Source organism: Strongylocentrotus purpuratus, unplaced genomic scaffold (assembly GCF_000002235.5).
Source record: "Strongylocentrotus purpuratus isolate Spur 01 unplaced genomic scaffold, Spur_5.0 spur5_scaffold_16, whole genome shotgun sequence".
Classification (NCBI taxonomy): Eukaryota; Metazoa; Echinodermata; class Echinoidea; order Camarodonta; family Strongylocentrotidae; genus Strongylocentrotus; species Strongylocentrotus purpuratus.
In genome coordinates, this window is record NW_022145601.1 from 33,117,750 (window position 1) to 33,135,401 (window position 17,652).

The following is a 17,652-nucleotide window of genomic DNA, read 5'->3' on the forward strand; positions in this document are numbered from 1 at the left end:
ATTAATGTTCGACTGTTCGTATACTACATGGGCCTATGACGACGGTCGTGTGCCTTATTTTAGTCTGACAGTTTTTTTACGGTCATAATTCAATGCAACACGACGAAAAACTATCTTAATTTTGACTCTCGGTGGAAGGCAGCAGTCAGAAGACCCGACCACTGACTGGATTATGTTTTCATACCGTTGCACTATCTATTGATTTTACTTTCTCTCTTTCTAACGAATAGTTAAACCAAAAACTCAAATCATCAATATTAAATGTACTAAGTACTAATAAAATATATTAATTAAGCTTGCTTCCATAATTTGTTTATAAATATTGCAGTGCATGCATCTATGTGATGCTTCTATTAAGGGTCTGGGCAAAGAGATACCAGCTATCCTCCTTGGTCCGGGCAAACAACTATATATGCCTCGAAACCGCGAATTCCTCCTAACATTTGGTTGTCCTCGATTGCTTTACTGGAGAAGGGGCGGGCGGGCGGATTTTTCTTGTTTGTTTTAATTTCATTTTTAGGGGTCTTTTTTTGATTTTTTTTTTTCCCCATATTTTTTAAAATTTTGTTTAAATAAATATTTGTCCATAAAAAAAAAAAAAAATTCATTGGAATGTCAAGCATTTAAAGAAACGAAGTCAATAACACACTTATAATGTTAAAATACTATTTTAATGTACAATGAATGTCAAGACCAACACAGAAAGTATTTTTGGCTTTGAAATACAGCACCTTTTAAATCCCCACTGTACTACTTATAGCTACTTGCGCCCTCTATATAGCAAACGATGCCTAATCGGTGACCATTTGTCCCCCATGATCCTCTTTCTCTTATGTTAACTGAGAACTGATTTGATGAGATAACCACCTGTCCAGTGACCTTGCAGGGAGGTCTAATTCCTCCTGTAAACTAGTACAGATGGGCTTCAGAATGAGTTTAAAAATGCTCAGAACCTGATTTGAATCAACGGCATTTTGACATAGTAAAATAAAACTGGCAAGTTTAATAAATACAGAATTGCGAACTGAAAAGATCAAACTGGCAACGGGACGGATTTTTATCCTTGCAAATAATACGAGCGGCCCGAAAATGACGAGCGGGCGGTCGAGGACAACCAAATGATTTTTTTATTTTTATTGCCTAATGGACAGACAAGGTCACGCGCTGGCTGAGAGGTAAATATTACCAAATTATTATTGTTTTTATGACTTTTGTAAAGAATTTTGCTAATCTTGCTTGAAATATGATTAAAATGAAAAATTTAAGCTGAAAACAAACTTCGAACGAAAGGAATCGACCAACGTTAAGTCAGTTTTCTGCATGGGGAAAATAGTCTCATGTCAAGACGTCGATTACTATATGACCTAAAGAAAATGAGTACAACCAACGTTACCAAACATTGTCATTCACTTGCGTTGTACAGAATAAAACAAGCCAACCACCTTACAGTAATTATACGAATGCATTCATTTCAAATTTTATAACGTATTTTCAGCCATACACTAGTAGGCCTAATACCATAAAGTTGGAATAATTTCGTTACACTGACCAAAGTTTAAGAAAATTGAAAAAACATAAACCACAGTTTGTAAAGATTATTGTGGTTTGATTGTCATTATGAGGAAATTGATCATTAAAGTTTGGAGAAAACAATAAGTGTTATCGAAGACTTTATGAACAACAGCGTATATCGCATGCTCATTATTTACAAACCGGAAATAATAAACGAGAAGCTCAAAAGAAAAGAGAATTTAATAAATGCATAAGGAAATATAGAAAAAGAAGATGAATCAAATGACAAGGCAATAAAACAGAAAAAATAGAAAGAGAAAGAAGGGAGAAACAAATAAATATATAAGGAAAGAAAGTAGACGAAATAAGGATAAACTCAGAAATACATCAGAAAAGACATAAAGAGAATTAACGGACGAAACAAAGAAATAATAAAATTATGGAAAGAGAGATAGAGAAATGAGAGAAAAACATTGAAAATATATCAGAAAAGAAAGAAACAGAAAAACAAATATGTACGAAATAGAAGATGAAGGCAGTAAAAAGAAAGAAATCCATTGTTGATCACACAAAAAGTGAAATTAGGGGAAAACAAAGAAATATAATAAGGAAAATATATGAGGAAAAAGGAAAGACAGCACATCTAGGGCACAGGATTAATTCAATATTTTCTTCTGAGAAAAATGTAATTTATGTAATGTTTAGTACAAAACAAACAGGAGAGCTCCTCGCGAGTGACGTCACATATTTGCCAATTTCCGTTTGATCGATTTCAAATTTGAAAATAACTTTCTTGTCCGTTATCGGGTTCCGACCAACCTTTCTTTAAATATGTTATTCCAAATTTTAATAAATCAAGTTAATATCGAAGTGGACTTTCCATTTAGTAAAGAAAACAAAAGTTAATAGAACAATATGGATAAAGATCGCTAGAAATGCTGCGAAGATAGCGTTCACTCGCCCTGGGCTGTGCTAATAACTAATACTAAAGTAGTTTGCTTTATCAGAGATAAATCACCGGTGCTCAATTTCAGACTCCCTGGGGTATCAGATGTCCTTATCTGACCTCGCTTGGGCTGATTCTACAAGGTTATGAACTAAAATACAGTGCTATATAATATAGGACCCCAACTCGTTGCGAACTGTGATCATGGATGATGGCCTACTGTAAGGAGAGAGTAATAGGCTGATTCGGAGAGTCTGTTTATGTGGACTGTCTTGTTCTTGGATATAATATTTAACGAGCATTTGGTGTGAATTTGCGTATTTTGTCGAGTATTGTTTGCTGAAGTACGCCGCTAATGTGTATGTGTAAAAACAGGATTATGCAGTGCGTGTGGTTGTAAAGTTGAACTTTTCTGTCCGTGTCTGACTGAGACATCTCATTTCTTATCCCCCGGTTATTTCCCAGTAAATTTTCTGTCATTCCAAAAAAAATTACACCGGTATAATTGTTAATTGATTGTGTATGTTGATTTTGGAGATTTAGATATAATCATTATATAGAATAGAATATACAATACCTGCCTTCTCGGCCCGATGATGAAATAACATTATTATATAACAACTAAGGAAAGAACATAAATACATGTACTAAACTGACACTGAAATGAATACAAAGCAATAAGTTTGTTTACCACAATTGAAATGAACCTTCCTATGAAATAATGGTCAGACATTCCAAGAAAGAAGAACGATCGCACTGATACAATTTCGTTAAATATTCACTAAAAAATAGAATGGAAAAAATGGAAAATAAATCCGGTATTCAAGACAAATAAAGACATAATTCTTCCTTTTCCCATCCAATATGCTATATATAAGTAGGAATGGTCTTATTAAATTATGGTGCCAAAAAATCCATAAAAGAACAACAAGTTACGTTGATGAAATTTCCTTATACCGGTACTTTCAAAAAACAAAAAAACAATTGAAGAAACAAATTAATCACTCCAAATAAAACCCAGGTTCTCCCATCTCGTATTTAGGCAACAATTTTGGGCATTTTCGTGATACCAGTTATTCTATTAAAGTATAAAATCAAATTTGCTATTTATTTCTCAAAAGTCTGGAATAAAGGTACAGTTTGCGATTGAAATACATTAAGCAATATCAAAGGGGAATTCACTCACTTGAGGTTATTCACTCGGCCCATAAATTTCTTCTTTTTTTTTTTTGCATTAGGGGCGTTCAGACTTACATTCAAAAGTGAGATTTTTTTTTGGGGGGGGGGCGTGTGTGGACAGATTAATTTCACTAGACTTCGTGATTCGCATCGCGATCCAATTCGCAGTAATTCTTGGGATTTTTCAGAATAATCGCGATGGTTTGCCGGGCGCTGTGTGTGCGATTGGTATTGAGAATCAAAAGTCGATTTATTTCATCCCAGGATTACAAGCGCGTATTCATCGTCGCGCAGTTCGAACGTTCTTGCCGTCGAGCGAGAATTCTCCCTGTGTGTGAATGGGTCGCCCCCACGAAAATCTACTTCAACTTCTACGTCGGTACTTGACAAGTTGACAGGATCCACCATTCAGGATATAATGTCAAGGTTATCTTTCCATCGCAATCCAATTCGCACTAAATATTGACTATGTGAACGGTCACAACAAATAAACTTTGCATCACGATCCAAATCCCCGGTCCAAATCACACTAATTATTATGTGTGAACGGGCCTACTAACTCAGAGGAGGAAGCTTCGCAAGTCATGAATGAATTGACCTACATTCCTTCATCTGTTTATGTCTGGTTACTAGGCAACACATACTGCAGTCAATCAAAATGTCCGATTCATTTGTGGCTGTTTTCAAGTGATTCAGATTAGCCTAATTTAAATATTCAACAATCATTTTTGAAATAAATATATTATAGAGTGAAATACACCAGTTTACGGTTATGGGCGCCATTTCAATCTACGAGTAAACACACCATTGACGTCAAGAGGTCAGTGGTTTACGCACCCCTACCCATTTTAAAGGATCATTTTTCTAGAAGTAAAGACCATTTTTCACAATTTCCGGGTGTTTGCCAGGCAAACACCAGAAAATGTTGGAAATTTAAAAAACTGGACCTACATGTTTATGATTTTTGTTGAAAAAGTGACCCATTAGAGTGACACCCCCCGTATGCCTCCATATGTGAGCCCCCCCCCCCCCCCCCCCCCCCCCCATAACGGTAGATAACTTCACACAGGCGCCCGCCCGCCCGCCCGCAACCCACCATCGGTATTTACTTGTATTGTGCAGCGGTTTTCCGTGAAACCTGTGAAAAAGTGTATAGTAATATCAACGTTTTTCCGAAAAATACTCCAAAAATAACAAAAAAATTGACACGAAACAGGTAATAAACATAATCTTTATTTAGACATAATGAATATTTACTTCATTTTGGGTATGTTTTAGTAGGGTATCTCCAGGCCGGAGTTACGGGTCAAATTTCGGATAGGTTTCTGAACAAGCGCCATTTTTTTTTTTTTTTTTTTTTTTTGGAGGAGGAGGGGGGGGGGGGGGCGCTTGTGACGGAATTGACTCCCTTTCACAGGTTTTGAAGTTTTGTTGTATTAAATACATTACTTAGCAAAAATATAGTATAAAACCAAGAACGCGTATAGCGACCGAGCGAGAAGACTTTTGCATTTCTATTACTTATTAGTCTAAACGCAGCACTCTGGGGCCCTACAGAGCAGAAAAGTGTGTTGCAGTCTTTAGTTAGTATTTGCTATACATTATTTTTTCAGATTTTGCGGGGGGGGGGGACAATCCCCCTAACAAAATTAAGGGGACGTGCCCCCCCCCCCCCCCCGTCGTCCCGAGAACACTTCATCAATTATTATAAGCGATACAGAAATTAGGAAACAAACCCCCAAATTAATGATGTTTGAGTTAGAAGCTGGTATTATTTATTTTGAATTTTTAAACATAGCATTTAATATATTTATGCGCACTATAATCCTTTAATGAACCTTTAATTTATGCCATAAAGACAATTTTCCATGTTTAAACATCAAATATGAAAAATCGTTGCTGAAAATAATATCTTGCATTGATATTTTATTTGAAAATTCAACAGTTATGGAAGCCGGAAGATGGATGCATTCGATCCATGAAATCTTCCACGAACCCCTTACGTATAGGGGGCATGAGTGAGAGCTCAGAAGGCAAAGACAACTAGCAGGGGTGTCGTAACCGGCAGGTCCCAGGTTCGAAACAAAGTTGATGCTTTAGTGCCATTTGGAAAGGCATAGTTTAATCAAGGCCATCAGATATGATTTAAAGCAGTAGGTCCCCTTTGTTGCTCACTTGTACTTCCTTTCTTATAGTTATAGCAGTCAGGTAAAAATTAATATCGCCACTTAGATCTCCATGTATTATTCTCTTACGAATTGTTTGTATCTTGAACTTGAAGCATTTCGGGAATACTAAATTAGAGTTTTGACTTATGATAATAGTCGATTATCGCCCTTTCAACTGCAATATATACGAATGAGTGAAAATGTAACCCTTGTGTGTGCCACAATTCACAGCATGCCTGGGTAAATTTATTTTTGCAGTGATTGCCATGAAAAAGACTCAACAAAGGATAATCTGATTATATTGCAAAATAGAATTGGCTAGACGGCCAGTTGGCAACCACTCAAAATCTACTATTACAGTTAGAGTAACATAACGCAACAACGTCACTTCAAAGAGATAATAACACGAATGGTATTATTATGAGTACAGTGATCTGGTGAAAGAGACATATATTTAATTACATACACATATACATATTGTTTCATAGTCTGGTTGAGCCAGGGGCGTATATAAATACAAAACAGCCTTGGCGATAAATATTTTGCTCGAGACTATCGCAATATATTCTGTGTCTATGGAAAGGAAGAATTTTTGTTTACCTGCACAACTGATGGCACTCGAGCTCGAGTGATGCTGTACACGTGATTCATCTCATGTTTCTCAGCATCACTCCACCATTTAATATCATTTCAGGAATGGATACCAGGAATACTGTAGCACCAAACATGCATCCAACATAAAGGACTGATAAGCCAGTCATTGAAATCGGTAGTCATATTCCACATGATTATTTCCTTTTGGCAATATTTGGGGCTAAATTACAGCACAATGATGGGAAGATACGGCGCGCCAAGTCCGACAAAAACCCCGCGAAACATTTAAAGCACAGTCCTTCCGGTAACATGAGCAAGGGAATGAAAAATGCCTTGAAATAACTAGTCTGCAGGCACAGTCTCTGATCTGAAACTTTTAACAGATATACATGTACATGTATAATGTTTGGAACAAGCGTCTATTATAGTACCTGACCAGCTACCGTATGCACAAACTGTCGTTTTAGATCATACACAATATAAATACTATCACAAACAATGTTATCAATACCATACTTTTGTTTTCCTTCTGATGAATTCTAGACTAATGGAATAACATAGATTTCTACCAACAAAAGGGAAATACAGTCATGATTACCAAACATGCAGAGTATTATAAAATAAATGATGTGATTTAGTTTAGTAACTCAACCCGTGTCTGTCAGCCGAATTAACGGATATGAATCAAACTGACCTATTACAAATAGTTATGTTGATTATCTATTTAATACGTGATTTATCTTGAGAAAAATATTTCATAATTCTTACATAAACATTGCTTTCGCTAAAATACATGCAGAATTGCAAGTACAAATTGAAGGATATAATGATTTGGTAGAAATGTCTCTGAATGTCCTTATTAATTTTACTTCGAAACCAAATTTAAATTTGCATAATCATACTCTGAACAAGGGCCACTCATGCTCTATTTTGTATTTTATGATTATCAGGCACGTAGCCAGAGATTGATGTTTGGGGGGGGGCACATACATGTAATCGATTGAGGTAAAAAAAAGGGGTCTAAAAAAAGTTCAACCGATCTTGGAAATTTAGGGGGGCACGTGCCCCCCCCCCCCCCCCACCCCCCGTGGCTACGTGCCTGATGATTATAACACAGAACAAAATATAAACAGAGAAACAATTACTTCAGTATTGCCTCCAAGTTGTTCAATGAATATATTGATTTGCAGAGTGTGTGGGCATTCATTATCAAGCAGTGCACATAAAAAAGACACATGCCATGTCCATCGGGGGTCAAGGGATTGACCCCTTGCCACATTCCTGTTCAGACCGGGATATAGGTCCACACTTTAGGAATATGGCAGCTAGGGGTCAATTCATTGACCTCCAATGGACATGGCATATTATGTATTATAGTAGTACATTAAGTAGATACACCGTACACTAATGTATAAGCATGGACCTACTATGGTATGAGCGTGTATTCTCATTGCAAGGCTATAATCGCATCGCTTGATATGGGGCTAATATATAAAATGGAGAAGATGCTTACAATGTATATTCATTCTATAAGTATTATCAGTATCATGGTTGTTCAATTGTCAATTGACAGAAGGCCCCTGATGTTGCAAACATTGCACAACCAAACATCAACTCGGAGTCTTAGCCCGAGTCTTATAGAGGACACCTCAAAAATGCTGATTCAACACCGGCATGGAAATTGGAATTCAACAGGTTTCCATTTACTACATTGTTTACACACCAAAAATGAGTGTTAAAGAAACACGAACAAGGAAATTAGAGAAAGTGATGGAAATTGTAATAAAATCGTTTTAATTCTGTATCGCCGTTGTTCAAACATCTGTCCGGTGTCGTTTATAAATATGTACCTTTATAGATACCAAGGTAGTTTACCCTGTTGTATATTTTTTGCAAAACAAAGTAAAGAATCATCCATTATAACACAATTCTCTCCTGGCACCAGTGGTGTAGGTAATTAAGAGCATGTGTGGCCTCCCCGTCCAGTTGAACGGTATAACAACAACAATGAAAAGAACGACATGAAAGAGAGAGAAAACGCAATAAACAAAATACATTTTCTGAAAAGAGAGATAACGAGAGATAAAATGAACATGGTACCATCTTACACCCTGTCATAATTGTATCCCTCAAATTTCAATCCTACGAACCGCGAACCATGACGAACCACCCCACCCCCTATATACTCGAAGACTTTATGATTATGAGGCATTTTGTTGTTGTTTTAAATGGGTAGGCTACTGTCTAGCTTTCAAAGTTACACATGCACTCTTTAAAAAAAGAGAAATACGGTATATAGGTCTCGATCTTTACGCTTCCAAAATTTGTTCTTTACGCTTCTAAATACCAAATGGAAATCGATTACCGCGGACTTCACACAATCATGTGGTTAGAGTCGGGAATGTATAGTCGTGACAAATGACATAGTGCTTTCCTAGGCCCGAGTCAACGCCCTTGCATCCCGAGTGATTATACCCCTTGATTACGTCAAGTGTCTGAATTTGACATCCATTTAGAAAGTAAACGAATGATGACTCAATAATAAATTTAGTCTTTAATTCTATACATTGTTGAATGAAATGGCATCAAAGAATTCCATTTTTGTTGGAAAACCAGAGATTAGAATAAATATATAATAATATGTATGCAACATATTATGATACTAAATTCTAACTGAAATATAGTGCAATCGCCTGAGGTGCACAAAACACAGTTGCGCTAGGATTGCGCCTGTTCTTTTTGACCGTACACAATATAGATTAAATCTTCCACAGCTCTGTACATAATTATATATCTGCACAACTTCATGTAAAGAACATGCAGAGCTAGATAAGAAAGAGCATAGACGGAAAGAGCATGACCGTTATTAAGTGCCTAAATCCCCTAGCTTCCGGGGGCTCTGTACCCTGAACCCTATTAGGGGCCCTGGACCCCACGCCAATGTACGCTCCACTCTACCTGGTTGTAAATACTTAAGCCCCTCCCCCTCCCACTTTGGAAAACGTTCCGCGGGGCCTGCAGGCATGTAACATGTAAGAGTCCGATGGTGATGCAAATTTTTGTTCTGCCCCCCCCCCCCCCAAAAAAAAAGTTTTTGCTCATTACGCCACTGAATAGCAATGAATCAAACATTATTTTTGAACATTCAGAAAAGGATTAATAGTAGAGATCGGTACAACGAATCGTCTTCAGTTTATCTAATAATTTAATGAAACTTCAAAGCTGCAGCGCTTCGCGCGGGAGGGCGCTTCACGCATTCTGTAAGTGATTCGCCCCCCCCCCTAAAATAAAAATCTAGCTACGCGCTTGTTTATAGGGCCCATGACAAATAATAAATAATACCCGCATAGTTACAAAAGAAAATTCAAAGATGAGCTTTTGAGGAGAGTGAAATCAAAAGTATCACAATACACTCCATGCGGGGAGCCCTGCCTCAATACATTATATCATAGGTTTCAAAACATATAATTTTAGTTTCTGCACTTTAGGGGAAAACTTTCCGTAAAATAAACTGAAGGCCTACATCAATATCTTTTAAAATAAAGAGTAAATCCATAAAAATGTGAGGATTGGGTGTCCATTCTGTCACGCTGGAGTTACCTATAGACCTACTAATAAATGGAATATATTATGATGGAGCATATAAGCATGGACCTACTCCATGATATAAGACACGTTGACTTTAAAAACTAAATTAAAACAAAATATGTGGTCCTTTGACAAAATAATACATAGTTAGAAGAGTAAATTAATGATAGAGGGCGTAGCAAAATATAAAATGAATCAATTAAAAAAAATATAAAAACAATGTTTAATTTTATAAAAATGTAACAGTAATGTTTTAATACTTATTAGGATTCAGATCATTAAATTTCAGCACGATAGGATTTGGGCTTATCAATTAGCAGTAGTTTGTTATATAGGCATTAAAAGACTCTCTTTCAAGAAAGGTTTGCAACACAAACTCATTTTCATGGCGATGGTAAACTTTTTGATACAGCATTTGTTGAAGTATTCCCAAAGTGGCTTTTCAATTGATGTCCGAAAGATGTAAATAACAAATTTCATCATATCATGGGAAATAAATTTGTAATGAATAACATTTAATTATAATATTAATGTTACCAGCAGGGTCGATACCAAACATGCGTTGCGTTCTCCCCCAAACTCCTGGGGACCGCTCACAGGATCCTAAAGAGATACAGCATCGGGCCTACACTAGACCCTGAAACATTTAAGAATGACTTTGATATTTTGGAGTGAAATTGAATGTATATAATTTAAATATAGATTATAGAAAGAAATAGACTGTACAATATTAGAAAGAGCATTAAATAGCGAATTTGACTTTGTAAAAGTACAAATTTCGAGACGAAAACTGGGTTGCATTCTCCCCTTAACTCCGTGGCCAACTCCATGCACTCAGAGATTCCCCAAGAAATCCATCTTAGGGCCTACACAAGACCTGAGACATGCTTTTAGAATGACTTTGATATTTTTGAGTGAAATTTAATGTATATGCTTTAAATATAGATTACAGATAGAAATAGACTGTACAATATCAGTGAGAGCAATAAATAGCGAATTTGACTGTGTAAAAGTACAAATTTCGAGACGAAAACTGGGTTGCATTCTCCCCAAAACTCCGGGCGACCACCCCATGCACTCAAAGATTCTCCTAGAAATCCAGCCTGGGGCCTAGGCATACACAAGACCTGAGACATATTTTTAGAATGACTTTGATATTTTTGAGTGAAATTGAATGTATATGCTTTAAATATAGATTATAGATAGAAATAGACTGTACAATATTAGTGAGAGCATTAAATAGCGAATTTGACTTTGTAAAAGTACAAATTTCGAGTCGAAAACTTGGTTGCATTCTCCCCCTAACTCCGGGGGACCACTCCATGCACTCAGAGATTCCCCAGGAAATCCATCTTAGGGCCTACCCAAGGCCTCAGACATGTGTTTAGAATGACTTTGATATTTTTGAGTGAAATTTAATGTATATGCTTTAAATATAGATTACAGATAGAAATAGACTGTACAATATCAGTGAGAGCAATAAATAGCGAATTTGACTGTGTAAAAGTACAAATTTCGAGACGAAAACTGGGTTGCATTCTCCCCCAAACTCGGGGGGACCACTCCATGCACTCACGGATTCCCCACGAAATCCAGCTTGGGGCCCAAACATAAGACCTGAGACATATTTTTAGAATGACTTTGATATTTTTGAGTGAAATTTAATGTATATGCTTTATATTCAGTTTACAGATAGAAATAGACTGTACAATATTAGTGAGAGCAATAAATAGCGAATTTGACTGTGTAAAAGTACAAATTTCGAGTCGAAAACTGGGTTGCATTCTCCCCCAAACTCGGGGGGACCACTCCATGCACTCAGAGATTCCCCACGAAATCCAGCTTGGGGCCTAGGCATACACAAGACCTGAGACATATTTTTAGAATGACTTTGATATTTTTGAGTGAAATTTAATGTATATGCTTTATGTATAGATTAAAGATAGAAATAGACTGTACAATATTAGTGAGAGTAATAAATAGCGAATTTGACTGTGTAAAAGTACAAATTTCGAGACGAAAACTGGGTTGCATTCTCCCCCAAACTCCGGGGGACCACCCCATGCACTCAAAGATTCTCCTAGAAATCCAGCTTAGGGCCTACACAAGGCCTGATACATATTTTTAGATTGACTTTGATATTTTTGAGTGAAATTTAATGTTTATGCTATCATTGTGAGGTTGGGAGTATTTGCTATTAGAGGGTGTTGCACAGTGATGCCTCCAAAGAAAAACATAAATATATCACGATTTCTTGCATGTTAAAGGGTTAGTACATGCAGTAGAAGATTATATAAAAAATAACATTTTATACAAAAATTATTCCGTTTTTCATCAACCTTCAACAATGTTACCGATTCACTTGTTTAATTATTATGAAAGCAAGTTCATATTCGTGAAGACGGAATCGTTAGAGCTGCCATCGAGTGGTTATGTCTTGCGATCATTATGCCTCGGGTCATTTATCACAAGTACCTTCTCAAACATGGAAACAATGTTTCTCGCATTCAAGAGATATGTACGAGTTGTTTAGTCTACAATGCAAGTGTAGTAATATATATATATATAACGTGTCGAAAGAAAAATGCTGAGCACAACATCATTGGTAAAAAATGGTATTATATTCAATTAATGGACGCATGAATTGTAAGTTGCGTGAAGAATCTCCATGGAATTAGTAATCTAGAGAGTTGGGTGAAAGTTCTTTTCATTTATCATGTATTTCTCTTCATGAAAATGATATTTTACAGCGAATGAGTTTTAAAGATTATCTGTACTAGTTTATAGGAGGGATAAGACCACACTGCAAGGTCACTGGACAGGTGGCTATCTCAACTCAGCTCTTAAATAACATAAGAAAAAGAGGATCATGGGGGACCAATGGTCACCGATTAAGCTTTGTTTTCTATATAGAGGGAGCAAGTAGCTACAAGTAGGACAGTGTGGCTTTAATAATGGTCATTTCCCAACTTTCTGGACTAAACTCAAAACCCTTTATCTAAAATATTGTTTGTTTATGACTGTTTGATGGAAAAAACTTCAATCAGAATGTTCACATTTGGACATGGGACACCGCCCTCTATTCTGGCCGTATGGGGTACAATACAGGAAGGGGGTGGTTAGGGGTTAAGAACTCCTTAATAGTACATCTTTTTTTTGGGGGGGGGGGGGCAAACACATCACCTCATGATTCGGGCGACGCAATGGGCTCACTGTAATTTGTCTTTTCGTGCCCATAATGCTTGTCGAAATGAACGAAACATATTCAATTCTAAAAATAAACTACTAAAAAAATGGCAAACTTCTCAAGCTTGTTTAAAGTTAATAATTGCAATTGATAAGAACGTATACATATTTTAATTTAGCAAAGTGGCATTAAAGTCAGTCCGTTTGCAAAGGGATTTGCAAATTGATGTATTTAGACCCTGGTACTGCACGATAGGCCTCCCTGGTTCTTGCCACAAGAATATTTTGAGGCGACGCGTTTAAAAATAAGATATGAAAATGGCTTTGAACTTTATTAATACAAGAATTTGTAACTTCAATTTTGTCTCGATAACGGATACAGAAAGGAGTGGTAATATTCTCTCCAATTTGAAACGTCCCCCATCCACCTATTGGTGGGTGATGATATATCACGTTGAAGGCAAACCTTTAAAAAATCTAACTTTTGCCTACAGTTTCCCTGACAGGTATTATTTATAATTATATAGGCTTAAAGACCTAAATGTTATAGAAGTTAGAGTGAAAAAACGTTGAAAAGAAAACGGCTTACAATAAGTAAGCATGATCAGAGCGTTGATTGAGCGCAAACCTTTATGTTTCTAAACAGATTACTTTCAATATAGGCAATCGCATAGGCATCCAAATAGTAATTGATTTGATTTATTATTTTCGGCAACAAATAGAGATGATTTGATAGAGATAGAGATAACAATCTTTTGAAGTGTCACAAATAAGAGGCTTGAAGTAATGCCTGCTTTAAGTTTAAAACTTATATTTACATTAGGTCATTAAAAAAAATATACATGTTTAGCGTCCCCGCCCGCTTCCTTTTGGGGGCCGCCTCCTATTTTTTTTTAAAAAATTAGAAAAAAATTATGAAAAACACTGCTAAAATGGATCTATTTCTGATTTTAAAAAAAAAAAAAAAAAAAAAAAAATGTTGGCGGCCATCTTGAAAAATAGCCCGACTGTCAGGGAAAATTACAAAGAAGAAAGAAAAGAAAAAAGGGCCTCCTCCTTCCTATTTTCGAAAAAACAGGACGCTAAACATGTTTTGTTTTTTATTTGGCCTTACATATTAATGGAACAATTAATATTAATTCATTCTTTAATAGGTAAGGAGGGTACGAGAGCGATGGTGTTAATGGAGACTAGGAAGATAGAGTAGAAAGAGGAGATGAGGTAGAGGAAGAATGAGAATCAAGATGAAAAATGAAGAAGAAGAAGAAGAAGAAGAAGAAGGTGAAGAAGAAGACGAAGGAGAAATAGAACTTAAGGGAAAAAAAGATAAGAAGATGAAGACGGAAGAAGAAGAAGAAGATGAAAGCAGGAAGGAGGGAGATGATGATGAAAAAGAAATTGTCAGCTGGAAAGAGAACGGGCCCAGATATTCAAATATTTTACCCATTACTTCCCATCATCGTATTGTGTTCACAAGGTAGGTCTTATCCTAACACCTGGAACATGATGAAATAAGTGAACTTTTTTGTTGAATGAATAGCGTTTTCCTATCGTCCTATATTATAACTGACATGGAGCAAATATGGATCATTGTAGGAATGAGCAAATATGAGGTTTGAGCCTTAGAATGTGTATTCAGAAATGATATATTGTTGAAAGGCCTTTAATAGAAAATACTGAAATAGCTAGATAATACTTTCATTCGGTAGAGAATTCAGGCCATCCATCTGGGCGAATGTGCCCAAGTGAATTTACGGACCGATTTTGAACATTGGAAATCAGTATCGTGTCCTTGGGGAGTGTGGGACATGGGGGGGGGGGGGTGGAGAGGTAAGAATGTGTTTGTAGTATTACAAAACCAATTCCTTTCTTCAATAAATAACAAAATGTAATCTACATTATCCCGCTGAGTGACTACATTTCAAAATATTTACAATACATAGTATAACCAAATAATCTGTTGGTTTATACATAAGGGAGGGATGCAGTATGGCTGTCCAAGAAAATAATATTTGTTTGTCCCATTGTTATAACAGATTTGCTTGATATGTACCAACATTTGCAAAGTAGTCGAAGAAGCAATTTTGCTATACCTTCTGGCATATTAAATCTCTTACCATATAAATCGAATGTATGCATATTTAATTCTTTACTTTGCTAACCTAACAAATTGTTAATAATCTGCCAGGTGAAGGAGTGCTGAATAAAGACATAAAAAGGGAATGTCCACCCTAAAATTATTTTGCTAAGAGTGAGAGTATAACAGAAGCAGATCCGATTCGGTGATAATTGTAGGAAAATTGGACACCTAATAAAAAAAAAAAGTGAAATTACATTATATGGTATGAAATTTTCAACATTTACAGAAAAATAAATTGGCAACTCTGAGTGATGTCACTCATGAGCAGCTCTCAAATCGGTTGTACACATAATTTCACTAATTCCAATTGTAATCACAAATTTCTTCAGACCTGCGCTTCGTATGTAGGGTACATGATCAGAGCAATACGTTTATGCATGCAAGCGCGGATCCAGGATTTCTGAAGGGTGGGGGCCCAATTTTTTTCTTTTTGCTCCTGAAAATTTGAAAATCGCGCCGGCAGAAAATGCGTTCATTGGGTGGGGGGGGGGGAGGGGGGGGGGGGTAGCGAGCACTATTTAAAAAAAAAATTTTGCTCCCGAAAATTTAAAAATCACGCCGGCCGAAAATTAGCTCAGTGGTGGGGGGGGGGGGGCATCTTCCAAAAATGGTAAAATTAGCGTGTTTTTACACGTTTTTTTTTCACAGGGGGAGGGGCGCCCCCCCCCCCCCCCCTTGGATCCGCCACTGTATGCATGTCATTCTACTGGTTAAAATCCGTACGTCTCGAAACATTTGAGAAAAAAAGGGAATTATTGAAATGTTGTGTACAAAAAAAATAATGCAGGGCTGCTCATCAGTGACACCACTCAGAGTTGCCAATTTATTTGCTCTCTAAGCTTTCACAATTGCATAACTATTTTAATTTTGTGTCCGATTTTTCCAAACTTTCACTCATCTGCTTTTCTGATTTTTCAGCTTTCATACAAAACAACAAGATATCAGGGCTTACTTGCCCTTTAAATTAGTTTAGTTTTGGCCATTACATTGCAAGAAGCGGGTTACTGTTGACTACAAATGATAATGTACACTTTACATGTCATTTTATTCGTGTTATTAGCGAAAAAAGCAAGAAATCAGTCAGTCACTCAACAGTGTCTGATAGCAAGGTCTAGAGTAGAGAGTAAACGATTATCTTTGCATAAATTAAACAATAGGTCACTGCTAACATTGAAATTTAAAACAACAGTATATACGTGACCTACTGATGAATGATGATGATTACTGCCAAGTTCTACCGAACTTGATGTTAGCTGCAAAAGGGTAAACGCTGCCTCTTCATGAAATTATTGAGTAAAGTCATGAAGCAATTAATATTATCAATTCATTTTATTGGAACACGATCGTCTCCCTCAAAATTGAAATGCTGGAATCAGTGTTGGGGTTCTCATACTTAAATAAAAGGGGTCTACATTGTCGTAAATAACGACTATTACATGAATTGTGGAGAAACTTCATCGGTCGACGGGCTAACAACTAGCCAGTGGTCAGTGAGAGCAAAGAGATACTAGAGCAGTATAGGTCAATGGTGATAAAGAGAGAGAGAATGTGAGAGAGAGAGAGAGCTAGAGAGAGAGAGAGGGTGCAGGGAAGGAATGGAATGTCGATGTCTGGGACATGAAATATGAGAAGGGGGCATGGTGATATTGGGGATTATGCCGGCTAGACGTTTTGAGGGAAATGAAATGCATGGATGAATTAAAGGGAAAGATAAAGTCGTAGATGTACAACTTTTTCAATATACTACATCTTTCGAAAGAGTGGGATCCCAGTAGCCAGGGGCGTCGCCTGTCAGGATTTTGTCGGTAAAATTGCGCTGCCGTCGGGAAAAAGAGAAAGGGGGAAGGGGCAAAAAGAGAGGGAAAAAAAGAGAGGGAAAAGGAAAAAAAAGAAAAGGAAAAGAAAAGAAAGAAAGGAAAGGAAAGGAAAGAAACGAAATGAAAGAAAAGAGAAGAAAGAAAGAGTAAAAAGAAAAAGAGGGAGGAGAGGAAAGAAAGGAAAAGAAATAAAAGAAAGAAAAGGGAAAAAAAGAGAAAAAAAAGTGAAAGTGATACAAAAGAATCGGGGTGAAAGAGAGGAGAGGTAAGAGTCTGAGAGAGGAGGAGTGGGAGTAAAAGAGAGAAGGGGGTTGTTGAGTGGAGTTGTCTCGTCGAGGGAGCAAGAAAGACACGGGTAAATATGTTGCTGTGTCGGGTCAGCTGTGTCGGTATTCTTGCTCGATCCTCGTGTACTATTATATCAATGCAGAAGTTTAAAGTCGGTGAGATGTATATTGTCGGTCGGCCGACAAGTTTTTTTTCCCTACGAACAGTGACTTCTTATCCGCTGTGACGACTTCG